Source organism: Kogia breviceps, chromosome 10 (genome assembly GCF_026419965.1).
Source record: "Kogia breviceps isolate mKogBre1 chromosome 10, mKogBre1 haplotype 1, whole genome shotgun sequence".
Classification (NCBI taxonomy): Eukaryota; Metazoa; Chordata; class Mammalia; order Artiodactyla; family Physeteridae; genus Kogia; species Kogia breviceps.
In genome coordinates this window covers 87,293,076-87,310,956 of record NC_081319.1, presented here as the reverse complement: position 1 = coordinate 87,310,956, position 17,881 = coordinate 87,293,076, and the positions used below count along the sequence as shown (strand labels likewise).

The following is a 17,881-nucleotide window of genomic DNA, read 5'->3' as shown; positions in this document are numbered from 1 at the left end:
TTTAGAAGATGGAATCTGGTGCGTCCATCTGACCATAAAACTAGAGTATTCAGGTTGTTGATACTTCATTTTTCTGGGGACAATTTGATGTCAGTTTTTATTTTATTCTAAAATTCGTGGTATTAGTATAGTTATTTCTCATTTTACCATTAATATAGTTATATGTACCTCTGTATTAAGTATGTTTTCATCCTCTGTATTTAGTATTTTTATGTTTTACTAAAACATTCATTTTTAGTAATTTCTTATAATCTGAGAGGGTGCTGGTGAGACTAGGTTTGGTCTACAAATGTTCCCAAATATTTCTATATCAGCTTCTGATCTTAGTAATTTTTCAAGCAGCCATTGTAAAGAAATGGTACTTCTTTTTAACTTTCAAAACCAAAGATCTGATGAGACTGATACTATTTTTCTAGCCCAGAAGAGAATATGCTTTAAGTAGTTCCTTATTTATAAACCATTACTATCATCTTTAAAATCTGTGAATAAAATAGTTAAATGCCCTCCAGATAAAACCTTATCATATACAAGGAGACTAGCAAAGAAAGACTAAAATATAACTTAGATTTCAACATTAGTATGTTAGTATATATTTCAACTAGTAACATTCTAGTATAACTAAAGATAAGTAATTTTCTGTTAATATATAACTGTATAATCTATAAATATATTCGGTCTATGTAGAGGGAATATCAAGTTTTTAAAAACTTGCTTGTCCAGTATGTTATAAAATGTATGTTTAATAAATATTTTAAATTTTGTTTACACTTTGAGGCAATAGACACTAAGTTATCACAGGGTAATTATTCTGGAAACCTCTTAGGCTAACCCTAAAAAAAAAAAAAAAGGAGTAATAGGAAATAGATTTGAATTAAAAATTTAAAATTAACTCTACATATGATGTTTTCTGCCAGAATTATCTGGTTGTGTGTGGGTTGGAAAGGGGTATAGGAAGCATGAGTTTTTGAGTTTATAAGTCATGTGGTTTTGGGTGATGGAGTGTTGGTTAAAATGATTGGCTTAGCTCATGTAAGGATGGTTTTAAATTGTGTAAGCTTGGTCTGTTTTTGTTTGATTGACTAATTTGTTTTTGTTACGTGAAAAAAAAAAGTTGTTCTCCTTAAATAAAGTAGGTGGGGTGAGGATAGAGGAAAAGAACCCTTTTTTAAAATTTAGTTTATATTGAGATACAATTGACATAACATTGTATTAGTTCCAGGTGTACAACATAATGATTCAATATATGTATATATTGCAGAGTGATTGCAACAAGTTTAATTAACATCATCACCACACATAGTTATGATTTTTTTCCTTGTGATGATAACCTTTATGCTCTACTCTCTTAGGAACTTCACATAGGCAGTACAGTATTGTTAACTACAGTCACCATGGTGTACTTTACATCACCAGGACTTATTATAACTGGAAGTTTGTACTTTAAAAAAAAAAAATGCAGATACCGGACCACTATGAGGACCAAAGGGCAAACCATGCTGCAGGCACACGCAGCACAGTGTGGCTTCCATTTTGTAAAAACTGTCTTGTTGCCATGATGCAGAAAGAGGCAGAACTAGATGGAGAGCTCTCTGAACTTCACTCAAAGGATGACCCAGGTTAGAAGGGTGGCTTTTTTCCGGTTCAGACGGCTGTGAGGCAAGCAGTTAGGGCCATTCCTGACGTGAGCACCTACTGAATCCTAGGACCAGAAGCAGGGCCTCTGGTGTCGAGTGTCTTGTTGAGACAAGACAGAGTTCTCTATAAAGAAAACAAATACTTGGGCAGAATTTTTAAGCCATTAAAAATAACAGTTTTTTCAGTTCTAAAAATTTTGTCTTTGATCATTGTTTTAACAAGGCTAATGAATTGTTAAGTAGCAGAAAACCAGAGCCAAGTTTGATGAAAAAGAACATTTTTGTGTAGAAAGTGCAAGTCAGTGAATTTTGTGCTGTAATAATTTCCTCTATACTCTCAGCCTAACTATTGATTCTAAGCCACCCAAAGATAGCCCCATTTACATGGTGGCAGTTACCCCAGGTGCAAAGGTCCCACTCTGAAAGAAAATCAACTTTCTAAGCTCTGGACTTCTTACCCTAAGCCAGTGGTACAAACTCACATCTAATTGGAAAAGAGCATTAGATTTGCCTTTTTCAGTTACTTGCACTGCCACCTTTCATAATCAAAGTAGCAAATCATTTTTGTTTCTCATTGACATCTTACCACATATTTCAAGTTGTTATCCTTATGTGGTATGATTTTTTAAAAGGTTTGAAGTACATATTTCAAAGGGAGAGACATTTAATTGGTGATAATTTTCTAAATGAGCCTATATGTATTCTTTGGCAGCGTTTAGATCTTAAGTGATCCAGGAAGGACACAAGATAAACTGTTGCATAGAAAATTCTAGAAGCATTTAAGTACATGCATACAACCTTTCCCACATGGAATTATACATCCCTGGCAGGTAGAAATTGTGCCACATGGAGCCAGAGCATTCTTGAATGTGACTGCTCTGGGAGATGCTGTAACTTTATTCCCTAAAATGTTTGTTTGTAGCCCAAAGCCCTGAAATAGTTTCCCTAGGACATTCCAAAGTAACTCTGACTCATCACCAACCTTCTACTTATAGATTCAAGATTGTTAAACAGGTCCTGGCATTTTCTGTTTGTGCTGTTCATGGTATCTACTAAATCCATTTTTGAACATTTCTTTAACAGACTTAGTGGATATTCTGGGCATCTCCTTTTCCCCCTGTTCCTGGATATCTTTATGTTTTCCTCCATTTCTCTGTGGTCCAAAAGTCAATTCCATTTCAGTGCTTAAGTCTCTTTAAAGAACCCATAGCTATGATAGCACTAGGGAAGGTTCAGAGTCATAGATTAGTTGTTGAAATACAAATTAGTTTGAACTTAAGGATTGCCTTCGTGGAGATGGAAACAATGATTGATTTCTTTGAAGGAAATTCTTCACTTAGTCAACACCTATTAAACTTGTACTTTGAGGGCTGAAATAGGGATGATTGAATGATTTGATGGGGCCTGTTATCTGTTGGGAGGATGACTGAGAGCTTCTCATCAAGCTTAATTTCATAAAGTTGGAGAAGAACGCTTATTTCTTTAAACAAAATGGCAGAAGGGAATCATTTTTAAAAACTCTGTCTCCAATCAAGTAATTATTTTTTTCCTTTTAACTAGAAAGAAACTAAGAGGTAATTTAGTTTACCTGGTGGGGAGGAAGGCAGCGTAGAACAAGAACTATTAGAATAACCTGCAGGGTTTTTCAACCTGTATCCACTGTCGTAGCGCCAGAGATTCTGATAACCCTTTAACTCCAGGGCTGGGAATCAGATGGCTTGAAAAGTCTTCTTATTCATTTATTTAACACTTACATGGCACCTTTGACATGCTAGGCACTAGTCTAAGCTTTTTGTTAAATAGCAACCAGTTTAATTCTCATGACAGCCCATGAAGGATAGGTGTTGTTAATACCTTCTATTTAACAGATGAGGAAACTGAGGCATGGAAATATTAAGTAACTTAGCCGAGGTGATCTAAGGTCACCCAAAGGCAGGCGCCCAATGGTCTGTAGACCATTGCATGTTTAACCAGTCTGCTATAATCTGTATACTGATTTCATATCTGGTACATTTCTTGCAATCAGAATTAAATTCCAAGTTAGATTTTTTTTTCCAAGTTAGATTTAAATAGACTGCATTGTTTTATGCAAAATATCTGCTTCTATTTCCATACTAAATTAATGTGAACAGAAACACAAGTGAAAATTGTGTGCCATTTAACCATAATGTAAGCCCATAGTTTTTAAACATTATTGGAAACAACTGCATCAAGGATCTGATCCACTTAATTGTTATCCAATTGTTAGAAATGAATCTGTCTATTTTTGGCTTCCCTGGAACATTCTGTACCTCTCCATGTGTTATTTTGTTGCTGACAGTGATTAATTAGCTTTCCAATATGCTTCTTGTCATTTCAACATACATGCCTTGTATGTCAAGCTGAAACGTGTATTCACTTAGAGTCTTTATTGTCCGTAGACCATCTGTTCTTTTCCTGCTATCAGGTGCTCTTAGGAAATCAGTATTTCCCACCATATCTTTCAACTTCGGTTTGTCATTGGCCCTTGGGGTATTAAAGGATACAGTTCTCCTTCTACTGACTGGTAATGTCTACATATTCAATTTGTCACTATATATAGTCTACTACCTTTAAAAAATTGCATAAGTTTGAGGTTTCAAATAATGTGCCAAGTGGTGAAGAGTCAGTATCTGCTCCTTTGGCAGAACTAGCTCACTAATTGTGTGTAATTCTTTCAGTTATTTTAATGAGTGTCATACCAGTTTTAAATCAAAATATATTCATGCAGAGGAACAGGTCGTATGCTTACTGCTCTTTCCTAGGAAAACAATTTTAAAAGGCTTGAATTGTTACAGAATATATCTTGTGAATCCTTGCTCCAATGACCAAATAGCAATTATTTTCCCTTAACAAATTCAACCTCAAATTTCCATATATAATTTTTAAGCTTTTTAACAGAGATTAAAATTCAGTTAAGATCCATTTGTCTTGGTCAAAATGATATTTTATTTTTAAACAAATCACCTCATTTTCACATACCAACAGTTATTAATTGAACTAATCTATTAACAGTGTTGCCAGGCACAGACTATTAAGTTGATATCTCATTTAAAATTAGTCACACTGATATTAACTGTGCACAGAAGGTCATTCAAGTCCTGTTTGTTTCCTCTTACAGTTTTATTTATTCTGTACTGTCATTTTCATATTGATATCACTCTGGAAAAATGGAGGCTTCACTTATTAACCACTAGAAAGCAACATATGAAAACCTCTTAATTTCCAAATTTCAGAAACTATGATACCATCTGTATAATTCAGCTAAAATGTATGTTCCTTAAAATTTCTAGTAATTTTTTTGACAGCCGTTTGTGGAAGTGCAGAAGCACATTCCAGATCTCATTCCTTCAGGACCAAGGTCCAGAAGGGCCTTGAACAGAGATTAGGGGGTAGGAGAGGGTGTGGTGCCCTGGAGAGTCTCTGCTAAATAGACTCAACCCCTTTTTTCCCTATTCTTTTGGGCCTCACAGCATTGCTCTTACTGTGTTGTGCTTTTGCATCATGTCATTGACTTTCATTAAGGACCGCTTTAATATCCCTATAAAAATTGTTACCATATGTGCTCTTTCTACTGTCTGTACCACTGTTGTGGGCATTGTTCAGTTTCATGCCAGGATGCCTTTGTTGCAAATCTATGCAGAAGAAATTGCAGTTCTTTGTCAAGAGGAGTGGAAACCTGGAGCCGTTAGTTTGCTCTGTCTCAGACACAGTGAATTGTGCTATGACTTATGCCTGCCTTTTGTACTGTAAGTTGAGAGGCTCAGAGCTATATGTGCACTTGACATATTAAAAGGGTTCTGGGCCTGGGACTTCCTTGGCGGTCCAGTGGTTAGGACTTTGCCTTCCAATGCAGGGGGAGTGGGTTCGATCCCTGGTTGGGGAGCTAAGATCCCACATGCCTTGTGGCCAAAAAACCAAAAACATAAAACAGAGGCAATACTGTAACAAATTCAATAGAGACTTTAAAAATGGTCCACATCAAAAAAATAGGGGCGTGGGTGCAGTTCCAGGCCTAAAGAAGTATAGTATGTTGTATTCAGTCTTAATTCTGGCTTCATTTATTTCCCATTTTTATCCTAATTTACTCATTAAAAACAAAACAAGGAACACTGGAATCACAAGTAACTGCTGAACAGTCATCGATAGGAAGACACTGGAACTCACCAAAAAAGACACCCCACATCCAAAGACAAAGGAGAACCTACAGTGAGACGGTAGGAGGGGTGCAATCACAATAAAATCAAATCCCATAACTGCTGGATGGGTGACCCACAAACTGGAGAATACTTATACCACAGAAGTCCACTTACTGGAGTGAAGGTTCTGAGCCCCACGTCAGGCTTCCGAACCTGGGGGTCCGGCAACAGGAGGAGGAATTGCTAGAGAATCAGACTTTGAAGGCTATTGGGATTTGATTGCAGGACTTTGAGAGGACTGGGGGGAACAGAGACTCCACTCTTGGAGGGCACACACAAAAGTAGTGTGTGCATCGGGACCCAGGGGAAAGAGCAGTGACCCAGTAGAGACTGAACCAGACCTACCTGCTAGTGTTGGAGGGTCTCCTGCAGATGCGGGAGGTGGCTTTGTCTCATCGTGAGGACAAGGACACTGGCAGCAGAAGTTCTGGGAGGTACTCCTTGGTGAGAGCCCTCCCAGAGTCCGCCATTAACCCCACCAAAGAGCCCAGGTAATTGCCAGTGTTGGGTTGCCTCAGGCCAAACAACCAACAGGGAGGGAACCCAGCCCCACCCATCAACAGACAAGTGGATTAAAGTTTTACCGAGCTCTGCCCACCAAAGCAACAGCCAGGTCTACCCACCACCAGTCCCTCCCATCAGGATACTTGCACAAGCCTCTAAGTTAGCCTCATCCATCAGAGGGCAGACAGCAGAAGCAAGAAGAACTACAATCCTGCAGCCCGTGGAACAAAAACCACATTCATAGAAAGACAGATAAGATGAAAAGGCAGAGGGCTATGTACCAGATGAAGGAACAAGATAAAACCCCAGAAAAACAACTAAATGAAGTGGAGATAGGCAATCTTCCAGAAAAAAAAATTCAGAATAATGATAGTGAAGATGTTTCAGGACCTCGGAAAATGAATGGTGGCAAAGATCGAGAAGATGCAAGATATGTTTAACAAAGACCTAGAAAAATTAAAGAACAAACAGAGATGAACAATACAGTAACTGAAATGAAAACTACACTAGAAGGAATCTATAACAGAATTACTGAGGCAGAAGAACGGATAAATGACCTGGAAGACAGAAAGGTGGAATTCACTGCTGCAGAACAGAATAAAGAAAAAAGAATGAAAAATGAAGACAACCTAAGAGACCTCTGGGACAACATTAATCGCAACAACATTCACATTATAGGTGTCCCAGAAGGAGAAGAGAGAGAAAGGACCTGAGAAAATATTTGAAGAGATTATAGTCGAAAATTTCCCTAACATGGGAAAGGAAATAGCCACCCAAGTCCAGGAAGTGCAGAGAGTCCCATACAGGATAAACCCAAGGAGAAACACACTGAGACACATAGTAATCAAATTGGCAAAAATTAAAGACAAAGAAAATTTATTGAAAGCAGCCAGGGAAAAATGACAAATAACATACAAGGGAACTCCCATAAGGTTTACAGCTGACGTCTCAGCAGAAACTCTACAAGCCAGAAGGGAGTGGCATGATATACTTAAACTGATGAAAGGGAAAAACGTACAACCAAGATTACTCTACTGGCAAGGATCTCATTCAGATTCAATGGAGAAATCAAAAATTTTACAGACAAGCAAAAACTAAGAGAATTCAGCACCACCAAACCAGCTCTACAACAAATGCTAAAGGAACTTCTCTAAGTGGGAAACACAAGAGAAGAAAAGGACCTACAAAAGCAAATGCAAAACAATTAAGAAAATGGTAATAGGAACATAAATATCGATAATTACCTTAAACGTGAATGGATTAAATGCTCCAACTAAAAGACACAGGCTTGCTGAATGGATACAAAAACAAGATCTATATGTATGTTGTCTACAAGAGACCCACTTCAGACCTAGGGACACATACAGACTGAAAGTGAAGGGATGGAAAAAGATATTCCATGCAAATGGAAATCAAAAGAAAGGTGGAGTAGCAATACTCATATCAGATAAAATAGACTTTAAAACAACAAATGTTACAAGAGACAAGGAAGGACACTACATAATGATCAAGGGATTAATTCAAGAAGAAGATATAACAATTACAAAGGTATATGCACCCAACATAGGAGCACCTCAATACATAAGGCAGATACTAACAGCTATAAAGAGGAAATTGACAGTAACACAATAATAGTGGGGGACTTTAACACCTCACTTACAACAATGTGTAGATCATCCAGACAGAAAATAAGGAAACGGAAGCTTTAAATGACACAATAGACCAGATAGATTTAATTGATATTGATAGGACATTCCATCCAAAAACAGCAGATTACACTTTCTTTTCAAGTGCACACGGAACATCCTGCAAGATAGATCACATCTTGGGTCACAAATCAAGCCTCAGTAAATTTAAGAAAATTGAAATCATATCAAGCATCTTTTCTGACTACAATGCTATGAGATTAGAAATCAATTACAGGGAAAAAATGTAAAAAACACAAACAGATGGAGGCTAAACAATACGTTATTAAATAACCAAGAGATCACTGAAGAAATCAAAGAGGAAATCAAAAAATACCTAGAGACAAATGACAATGAAAACACGACAATACAAAACCTATGGGATGCGGCAAAAGCAGTTCTAACAGGGAAGTTTATAGCTATACAAGCCTACCTCAAGAAACAAGAAACATTTCAAATAAACAATCTAACCTTACACCTAAAGGAACTAGAGAAAGAAGAACAAACAAAACCCAAAGTTAGCAGAAGGAAAGAAATCATAAAGATCAGAGCAGAAATAAATGAAATAGAAACAAAGAAAATAATAGCAAAGATAAATAAAACTAAAAGCTGGTTCATTGAGAAGATAAACAAAATTGATAAACCATTAGCCAGACTCATCAAGAAAAAGAGGGAGAGGACTGAAATCAATAAAATTAGAAATGAAAAAGGAGAAGTTACAACAGATACTGCAGAAATACAAAGCATCCTAGGAGACTACTACAAGCAGCTCTATTCCAATTAAAGGGACAATCTGAAAGAAATGGACAAATTCTTAGAAAGGTATAACCTCCTAAGACTGAACCAGGAAGAAATAGAAAATATGAACAGACCAATCACAAACAATGAAATTGAAACTGTGATTAAAAATCTTCCAACAAACAAAAGTCCAGGACCAGATGGCTTCACAGGTGAATTCTATCAAACATTTAGAGAAGAGCTAACCCCCATCCTTCTCAAACTCTTCCAAAAAATTGCAGAGGAGGGAACACTCCCAAACTCATTCCATGAGGCCACCATCACCAAAATCAAGACAAAGACACTACAAAAAAATTACCAATATCACTGATGAATATAGATACAAAAATCCTCAACAAAATACTAGCAAACAGAATCCAACAACACATTAAAAGGATCATACACCATGATCAAGTAGGATTTATCCCAGTGATGCAAGAATTCTTCAATATATGCAAATGAATCAGTGATACACCATATTAACAAATTGAAGAAGAAAAACCATATGATCATCTCAATAGATGCAGAAAAAGCTTTTGACAAAATTCAACACCCATTTATAATAAAACGCTCCAGAAAGTGGGCACAGAGGGGACCTACCTCAACATAATAAAGGCCATATATGACAAACCCACAGCAAGTATCATTCTCAGTGATGAAAAACTGAAAGCATTTCCTCTAAGATCAGGAAGAAGACAAGGATGTCCACTCTCGCCACTATTATTCAACAAAGTTTTGGAAGTCCTAGACACAGCAATCAGAGAAGAAAAAATTAAAGGAATACAAATTGGAAAACAAGAAGTAAAACTGTCACTGTTTGCAGATGAGATGCTACTATACATAGAGAATCCTACAGATGCCACCAGAAAACTACTAGAGCTCATCAGTGAATTTAAGTTGCAGGTTACAAAATTAATGCACAGAAATCTCTTGCATTCCTGTACACTAATGATGAAAAATCTGAAAGAGAAATTAAGGAAACACTCCCATTTACTACTGCAACAAAAAGAATAAAATACCTAGGAATAAGCCTACCTAGGGAGACAAAAGACCTGTATGCAGGAAACTGTAAGACACTGATGAAAGAAATTAAAGATGATACCAACAGCTGGAGAGATATACCATGTTCTTGGAGTGGAAGAATCAATATTGTGAAAATGACTACACTTCCCAAAGCAATCTACAGATTCAATGCAATCCCTATCGAATTACCAATGGCATTTTTTATGGAACTGGAACAAAAAATCTTAAGATTTGTATGGAGACACAAAAGACCCCGAATAGCCAAAGCAGTCTTGAGGGAAAAAAACGGAGCTGGAGGAATCAGACTCCCTGACTTCAGGCTACACTACAAAGCTACAGTAATGAAGACAGTATGGTACTGGCACAGAAACAGAAACAGATCAATGGAACAAGATAGAAAGCCCAAAGATAAACCCATGCACCTATGGTCAACTAATCTATGGCAAAGGAGGCAAGGATATACAATGGAGAAAAGACAGTCGCTTCAGTAAGTAGTGCTGGGAAAACTGGAGAGCTACATGTAAAAGAATGAAATTAGAACACTCCCTAACACCATACACAAAAATAAACTCAAAATGGATTCGAGACCTAAATATAAGACTGGACACTGTAAAACTTAGAGGAAAACATAGGAAGAACACTCCGTGACACAAATCACAGCAAGATCTTTTTTGATCCACCTCCTAGAGTAATGGAAATAAAAACAAAAATAAACAAATGGAACCTAATGAAACTTCAAAGCTTTTGCACAGCAAAAGAAACCATAAGCAAGATGAAAACACAACCCTCAGAATGGGAGAAAATATTTGCAAATGAATCAACGGACAAAGGATTAATCTCCAAAATATATAAACAGCTCATGCAGCTCAATATTAAAAAAACAAACAACCCAATCTAAAAATGGGCAGAAGACATAAATAGACATTTCTCCAAAGAAGGCATACAGATGGCCAAGAAGCACATGAAAAGCTGCTCATCATCACTAATTATTAAAGAAATGCAAATCAAAACTACAATGAGGTATCACCTCACACCAGTTAGAATGGGCATCATCAGAAAATCTACCAACAGCAAATGCTGGAGAGGGTGTGGAGAAAAGGGAACCCTCTTGCCCTGTTGGTGGGAATGTAAATTGATACAGCCACTGTGGAGAACTGTATGAAGGTTCCTTATAAAACTAAAAATAGAATTACCATGTGACCCAACAATCCCCCTACAGGGTATATACGCAGAGAAAACCATAATTCAAAAAGACACATGCACCCCAGTGTTCATTGCAGCACTATTTACAATAGCCAGGTCATGAAAGCAACCTAAATGCCCATCGACAGACGAATGGATAAAGAAGACGTGGTGCATATATACAATGGAATATTACTCAGCCATAGAAAGGAATGAAATTGGGTCTTTTGTAGAGACGTGGATGGATCTAGAGACTCATACAGAGTGAAGTCAGAAAAAAAAAGAAATATCGTATATTAACAGATATATGTGGAACCTAGAAAAATGGTACAGATGAATCGGTTTGCAGGACAGAAATTGAGACACAGATGTAGAGAACAAATGTGTGGACACTAAGGGGGGAAAGCTGTGGGGGTGGGGTGGGGATGGTGGTGTGCTGAATTGGGCGATTGGGATTGACATGTATACACTGATGTGTATAAAATGGTTGACTAATAAGAACCTGCTGTATAAAACAATAAAATAAAATTCAAAAGAAAGAAAGAAAGAAAGGAGTCAGACTCATAGAAACTGAGTAGAAAAGTGGTTGTCAGGTCAGGGGCTGGGAGCCTTAGGGAATAGATATAGGTTAGTAAAAGGGTATAAACTAAAAAAAAAAAAAAAAAAAATCAAAAAAACAACTTGATGTTCTGCAGGAGCCTCAGTTCACTTTTGGACTGAGGTGGTTATCCATTAATACAGTGAAATATGAGATATGGTGGGAAAGAGCTCTGATAGAGATGTGTAGGTTGCTATGGAGAGAAGGGATGCCCAGCCTAGCCTGGGGAGGGCCATTGTCAAGCAGGCCTTCCTGAGGAAAGTTCTGAGCATCATGCTTGGTACATAATAAGGCCCTTAGTAACTGTTGTTACAGTGAGAGTTAGCATTTGAAGGAGAAGTTGGCCGAGAGGAAAATGAGTAAGTAAATTTAGCAGAGAGAATAGTACTTATAGAGAGGCTTGGAGTGAGGAGAGAGCATCACGATTTGAGGAACTATTGTGGGATTATGGTACAACGGGAATAAAGGGTAGGAGAGAGGATAGGTGGTGAGGGTGAAGGCCATATCACAAAGAGCCTTGTAGAGCTCGCTAAGGGTTTACTTGTTTCTGTATTGTTTATTTATTTTGAAGGCAACACTGAAGGTGAGGAATATGGGAGAAAGGGCAGATTTGGGCAGAAACAGATGTTAGTGATTCCCGTTTTGGTTACGTTGAGGTGAGGTGTTTGCAAGACCCTGGCTTGAGATGTCCAGTGGGGAATTGTAGAGGCGGCCTCGGAGCTCAGTAGCCAGGGCTGGATTGGTAAATCACCCACGCACAGCCATGGTACAGATGCGCTCACCAGACACCTTCCCTCACCTGACCACTGTCCCTTCAGCTCTATATGCACTTTTCTTTTCCTACATTCATGACATTTATCTCAATTTACCTTGGGCTACAGACTTGTATATTCATCTGCCTACTTGACATCTCAATTAGATGTCTACTGGGTATCGCAAACTTAATGTGTCCAAAACAGAATCATTGATTTCCCCTTCCCCTTACTGGAGCATTCGTCTTCTCAGTGTGGGACACCACCTTCTATTCTACCTGTTTATTCCTAACTCCACAGTCAGTCTCAGTCTTACCCTTTCCCTTACTGTCCATATCCACTCCGGCCCCTCACCCTAGCCACCCTTGCCTGTACTCCTGAAATAGACTTGTCGCTTATACTTCTGCTTCCACTCTGGCCTCTCTGCAATCAATCAATCCCCTCTCAGTAGCCCAGGAACTTTCTAAAGTAGAGATCAATGAGTGTGAGGTGTCAAACCCTTTGATGGCTTCCCATTGCACCCACAATAAATGGAGTCTCTTCCCCACGGGTTCACAGGGTCCTCCATGATCTGGCCTACATCTCTTTATGTGCTCTACTCTCTCCTTTGTTCACTTCCCTCAAGCCACTGTGGCCTTATTGCTTTTCTCTAGAACTTGCCCTGGTTCCCGTCCCATCCTTTTCTTCCTTCAGCTTGGAACACGCTTCACCAGATCTTCCCTCCGCTACCTTTTCCCCACCACTCAGGTCTTAACTCAGATCTCTCAAATGTTTTCCTTGACCCTCTGAGCTGAAGAAACTCTCCAGTCTCTCTACCATGTTATCCTGTTTTATCTGCTCAGCACTCATCAGTACTTGAAATGATCTTGTTTACTCGTGTAGGTACTTTTTGCCATCTCCCCACGCTGGAGCATATGCTCCTAGAGGGCAGGGACTGGGATTGTACTTGGACCACATAACCCCAGTATCTAGTGCCCAGTACCTGGCACATAATAATTGCTCAGTACATTTTGTTTAATGCCTTGGCTTTGCATTGCAGTTCCTTGCTTAGCTCAACTTTCATGCTAGATTCTATGCTCCTTGAGGGTACGGGAGTTATGTCTTTGAATTCTGTACAGCTAACGCCAGCAATAAATGTCAGTAACAGATTTCTCTGGGAATTCTAGAAAATGATTCTTGGTGTGAAAAGGCTATCTTTAAACCTATGAGGTTCTATTAATGAGAATTTATAGGTCATATCCTCAGTGATCCAAGCTCTCAGCAAGTTGTATAGGAAAAAAGGAGAAAACCACGTACCCACTGTGAGACACGCACTGTGCCCTCAGCTTTGTCATGGCAGCCATATGTGGTAATTCTTTTAACCTATTTTTCAGATGAGAGCTCAGAGACATTAATACCCTTGCCCCATATCACACGGCTGGTTTAGGGGTAGCCAGAGCAGAGGACTCAACTCCAAATGACCCAGTTTCCAAGCCTGTACCCTCTCTGCTGCATCCCTGGTCTTCAGGCTGGACCAGGCCACTGGAAGAAAAGTCCAGGGAAGGTTGGGTTGGGGAAGAGCCTTTTCACGGAGGGTTTGCACTGAAAGTTTGGTGGGTGGTGTCTCTAACTGCAGGCTAATTCTGTCCCGCCAGGGTTTTACTCTTCCTCTTAGTGAACTGGGAGGGATTCTAACCTGTGGTAGCAAATCCCACCTCTTGAAATAATGGGGCAAGTGATGGCTCGAGTTGTAGGTGTCTGAACTGATGGGAACAAGCAGCAAAAAAACTGAGAAAAGAGGGCTGTCTGCCTCTGGAAGCTGCGTACTGAGAACACACGTGATCACCCCCAATTCAGTCCTGCTTACTCAGGCCATGCCACTGGCCCTGACCTTCAGTTGGACAGTTTTCCTTCTTGCCTAGGAGAATTTGAGGGTTAGCCAAATATCTCCTGAGAATAAAGGCTTGCTAAAGAGGGAATGAAGTTATGATACAGCAAAGTTCAAGATCAGTCCCTGTCTATGACTCCATGGTGCTCTGTTTTGCTTGCTGGGTGAGGTGGAGCCCTAACCATGGGAACTAGTGCTTGCAAGCTTTAGACCTAACTGATCTGACTTTATCACAACTGAGGTATGTGGTCATTTTGCTGTCCCAGACAGGAGATCAACTAACCAGAGCTGAACGGTAGGGTGGGTACCTGTAAGTCAAGCCAGGATTCTCTGGGAGCAGCCTTCATTCCACTTCAGCCCTTGCACGAAGGCACTGGACCTTTGAACAACACGGTGGTTAGGGGCGCCGACACCCCCGCCCCCCGCAGAAATTGGGCTGTAACTCTGTACAGCCCGTTTTCTATGTCTGTTGTTCCGTCTCTGCGGATTCAACCAGCCTCAGATTGACTAGTACTGTAGTATGTATTTATTGAAAAATAATCCCCACTTAAGTGGACCTGCACAAGTTCAAAGCTGTATTGTTCAAGGGTCAACTGTACCCAGCTGAAATCTCCAAGTGCCATACCCAGTTCAGCATGGCCAAAATGGCCCTTCCCTGAAAAAGATTTCAGAGCATCCTGTATCACGGCCGTAGCAAAACCTCAGAAAGGGCTTCTAGTTGTGCAATGTGTGGCCTCCGCTCCCCAGGTAACTGAATCCGTTGACCATCTGTATCCTGTTATTTGATGCTGAAGCCTTAAATGTTGGAAAATGTTAATGAAAGACAGTCGTTGACAAGACAGGGTTTGTTATAGTTAATATTAAGTCGGGACAACAGAGATTACATACATATGCTCTGAAAGCCATTCTTCTTTGGTTGTAATACAACATCACAGTGGCGTATAAAACGTGTGTTTGATAGACAGTTTATCCAACTTTCCACTATAGCTTGGTTGCAAGATTATTTAAAATGAATAAAAAGTGGGCTGTTTCCTGGAGAAAACATGACAAAGATAAAGATTTAATTTTCTTGTATCAAAAAAATTGTGCCGATCTGGAAAATAAGGAAACAAACCATGTTCATTTAAAAATAGGGGCTTCCCTGGTGGCGCAGTGGTTGAGGGTCCACCTGCCGATGCAGGGGACACAGGTTCATGCCCCGGTCTGGGAAGATCCCACATGCCGCGGAGCGGCTGGGCCCGTGAGTCATGGCCGCTGAGCCTGCGCGTCTGGAGCCTGTGCTCCGCAACAGGAGAGGCCACAGCAGTGAGAGGCCCGCATACGGCAAAAAAAATAAAAATAAAAATAGTACTCTGCTGTGATCTTCACAACAGTCTCATCAGTACACCTCCCTGAATGTTTTTGTTTTAACATCATGATGCCATTTTAACTTTTATATGAAATGAGATTCTGGATATAAAAGTTAATGAGTGTGATGCAAATAGCTGGATTTAATATTGCATTCAGTAGGAAATGTGGTGCCTCACTAAATCTCTACACATCATTCCTCCTTTTGTCCATTGATTTATAGTGGCTCTCTCAGAGTTATGGCTTCCATATACTACTCTTCCTAGATATTAAAGATTGTTGCTCTCCAACAGTCATCATAGGAAGGATTAGGTATCTCATTTTCTCAGTAAGATTTATACCGCCTCAAACTTTAACAAGTAGAAATGCATAAAAATTACTTTTTAAACTACAAATGTGATGATACTGTTTGGTTAGATATTTTGAGGGTAAAAATAATAATGACTAACTTTGGGTTCCCCTTGAGCTTTGACTCAGATGACAATGTGGTAGGAAATATTTCATTATTATAATCTAGTTCATTAAACAGGGATTACCCACATTCATTTAAAAAATGCACAGGAAAGCACAAGATGACACTAGGATATCTTGAATCAAAAAGCAAGGATTCGCTCTAAATCCAGTGGGATCATTGCAAAGGATACAAAATCCAGATTGAAATGGCTTCCGCTGGGATACTCCCTGCAACCAAAGCAGTAATGACAGTAATAGTTTAGGATACATTGAATTAATTTTTAAAAATCCTTAAGTCCATAGTAATACTAAGAAAATAAAAGAGAAAGGATGGTACAGAAGATTTTAAAAAGGGAAATTTGATCCTTACAGAGAAATGGCACCTAATAAAATGTGGGAATGATAGAAGTACAGAGTGACAGTTTTGTAGCTCTCTTATATTCATTCATTCAGGCAAGGATTGTCAGTGGTTGTTTACAAATGGGCTCATCCACATAAACTGAAAGTATCACCTCACAGTGTTATTATTATCAAGAGGCAAGGTACCTTTACAAATTACCAAGGGACAAGGTACCTTTCCTGTGAAGCAGTTGGGAGGTTCCTGCCCTATTGAAGTGATCAAATTTAGTGTCACCAAGAATGGAACAACTTGATCTGGGTGCCACCTGTTGTGATTCAGTCGTTTACAGCATCACCCGTTTGGCATTTGTGCTAAAAATAGTTCACCTGAATCTAATTATGGGGGACAATCAGACAAATATAGAATGTGGGAGAATCTGTGAAACAATTGGCCTGAATTCCTCAAGAAAGTCAGTATCATGGAAAAGAAAGGCAGGATTGGGGGTGGGGGAAGGAGGGTTTGCTAGATAAAAAAGATGAGAGAAACATAACCGTATATCGTGGGTGAATTCTCCATTAGATCCTGCATCTAAAAGGGGCAAGGCGGAGTGTTGTAAGACATGTGAGGGACAATTGGGGCAATTTCAATGTGGACCATGGTATGTACATACATACTATGTAATTGCTATTAATTTTGTTAGGTGTATGGTTATGTAGGAGAATATACTTCTTAGGATATTCATGCAGAAATATTTAAAGGTGAAATGTCAGGATGTCAACAACTTTTAAATGGTTCAACCAAAAATTTGTGTGTTTGTGATAAAAAGAGAAAGTAGAGGAAATAATGTGACAAAATCTTAGAGAATCCACGTGAAGAGTATACCTGTATTTATTATACGATTTTTGTGGTAAATTTGAAAATGTTAAGAATAGTTGGGGAGCAAAGAGTAGGTGTACGTATTTGAAGTTAAAGAAGTGGACACCAATCCGTGAACCACTAAGGTCCATTAGGAAGTTTTTTATCAATCTAACATAAAACGGGAAAAATAAGGACAACAGAGAAAAACTTTACATGAATGTAAATGTATCTAATTTAAAGGCCTGTTCTTTATAATAGATTGTGCCGTTCTATCTCTGTGCCTAAATTCCCTTTATGGAAGTGATGGTGGTAGTAGTGACAGATGTTCTCTTTTAAACAAGTCTATAAAATCCAAGTGCAGGGAAGCACTGGGTTACAACAGTGGGTCAGTTCACTCATTCATTCACCAGTTATTGAATGCCCACTACTTGCCAGGCTTTCTCCAGGCTGCGGGGATTTAGAGGTGAGCAAGACAGAATTCTGGCTTATCCTTTCCACCCAAAGACTTTCACTTTGTTTCCCCCAAGGATGTTTGTGGCCACAAGGGTAGGGAGGAGTCACTTAAAGGAAACCTCCTGAGTCAACCTCTAGGCGTTTTCCTATTTCAGCCAAGTTAATTCCATTTCACTCTTCTGTATTTTTGA

At 39.0% G+C, this 17,881-nt stretch overlaps 1 protein-coding gene across 9 annotated transcripts in view; it reads left to right on the top strand.

Annotated features, from left to right (window-relative positions):
• Nucleotides 1-17,881, top strand: part of CARMIL1 (capping protein regulator and myosin 1 linker 1) — a 326,341-nt gene that overhangs the window by 268,868 nt on the left and 39,592 nt on the right. The gene's annotated exons all lie outside the window — the stretch shown is intronic.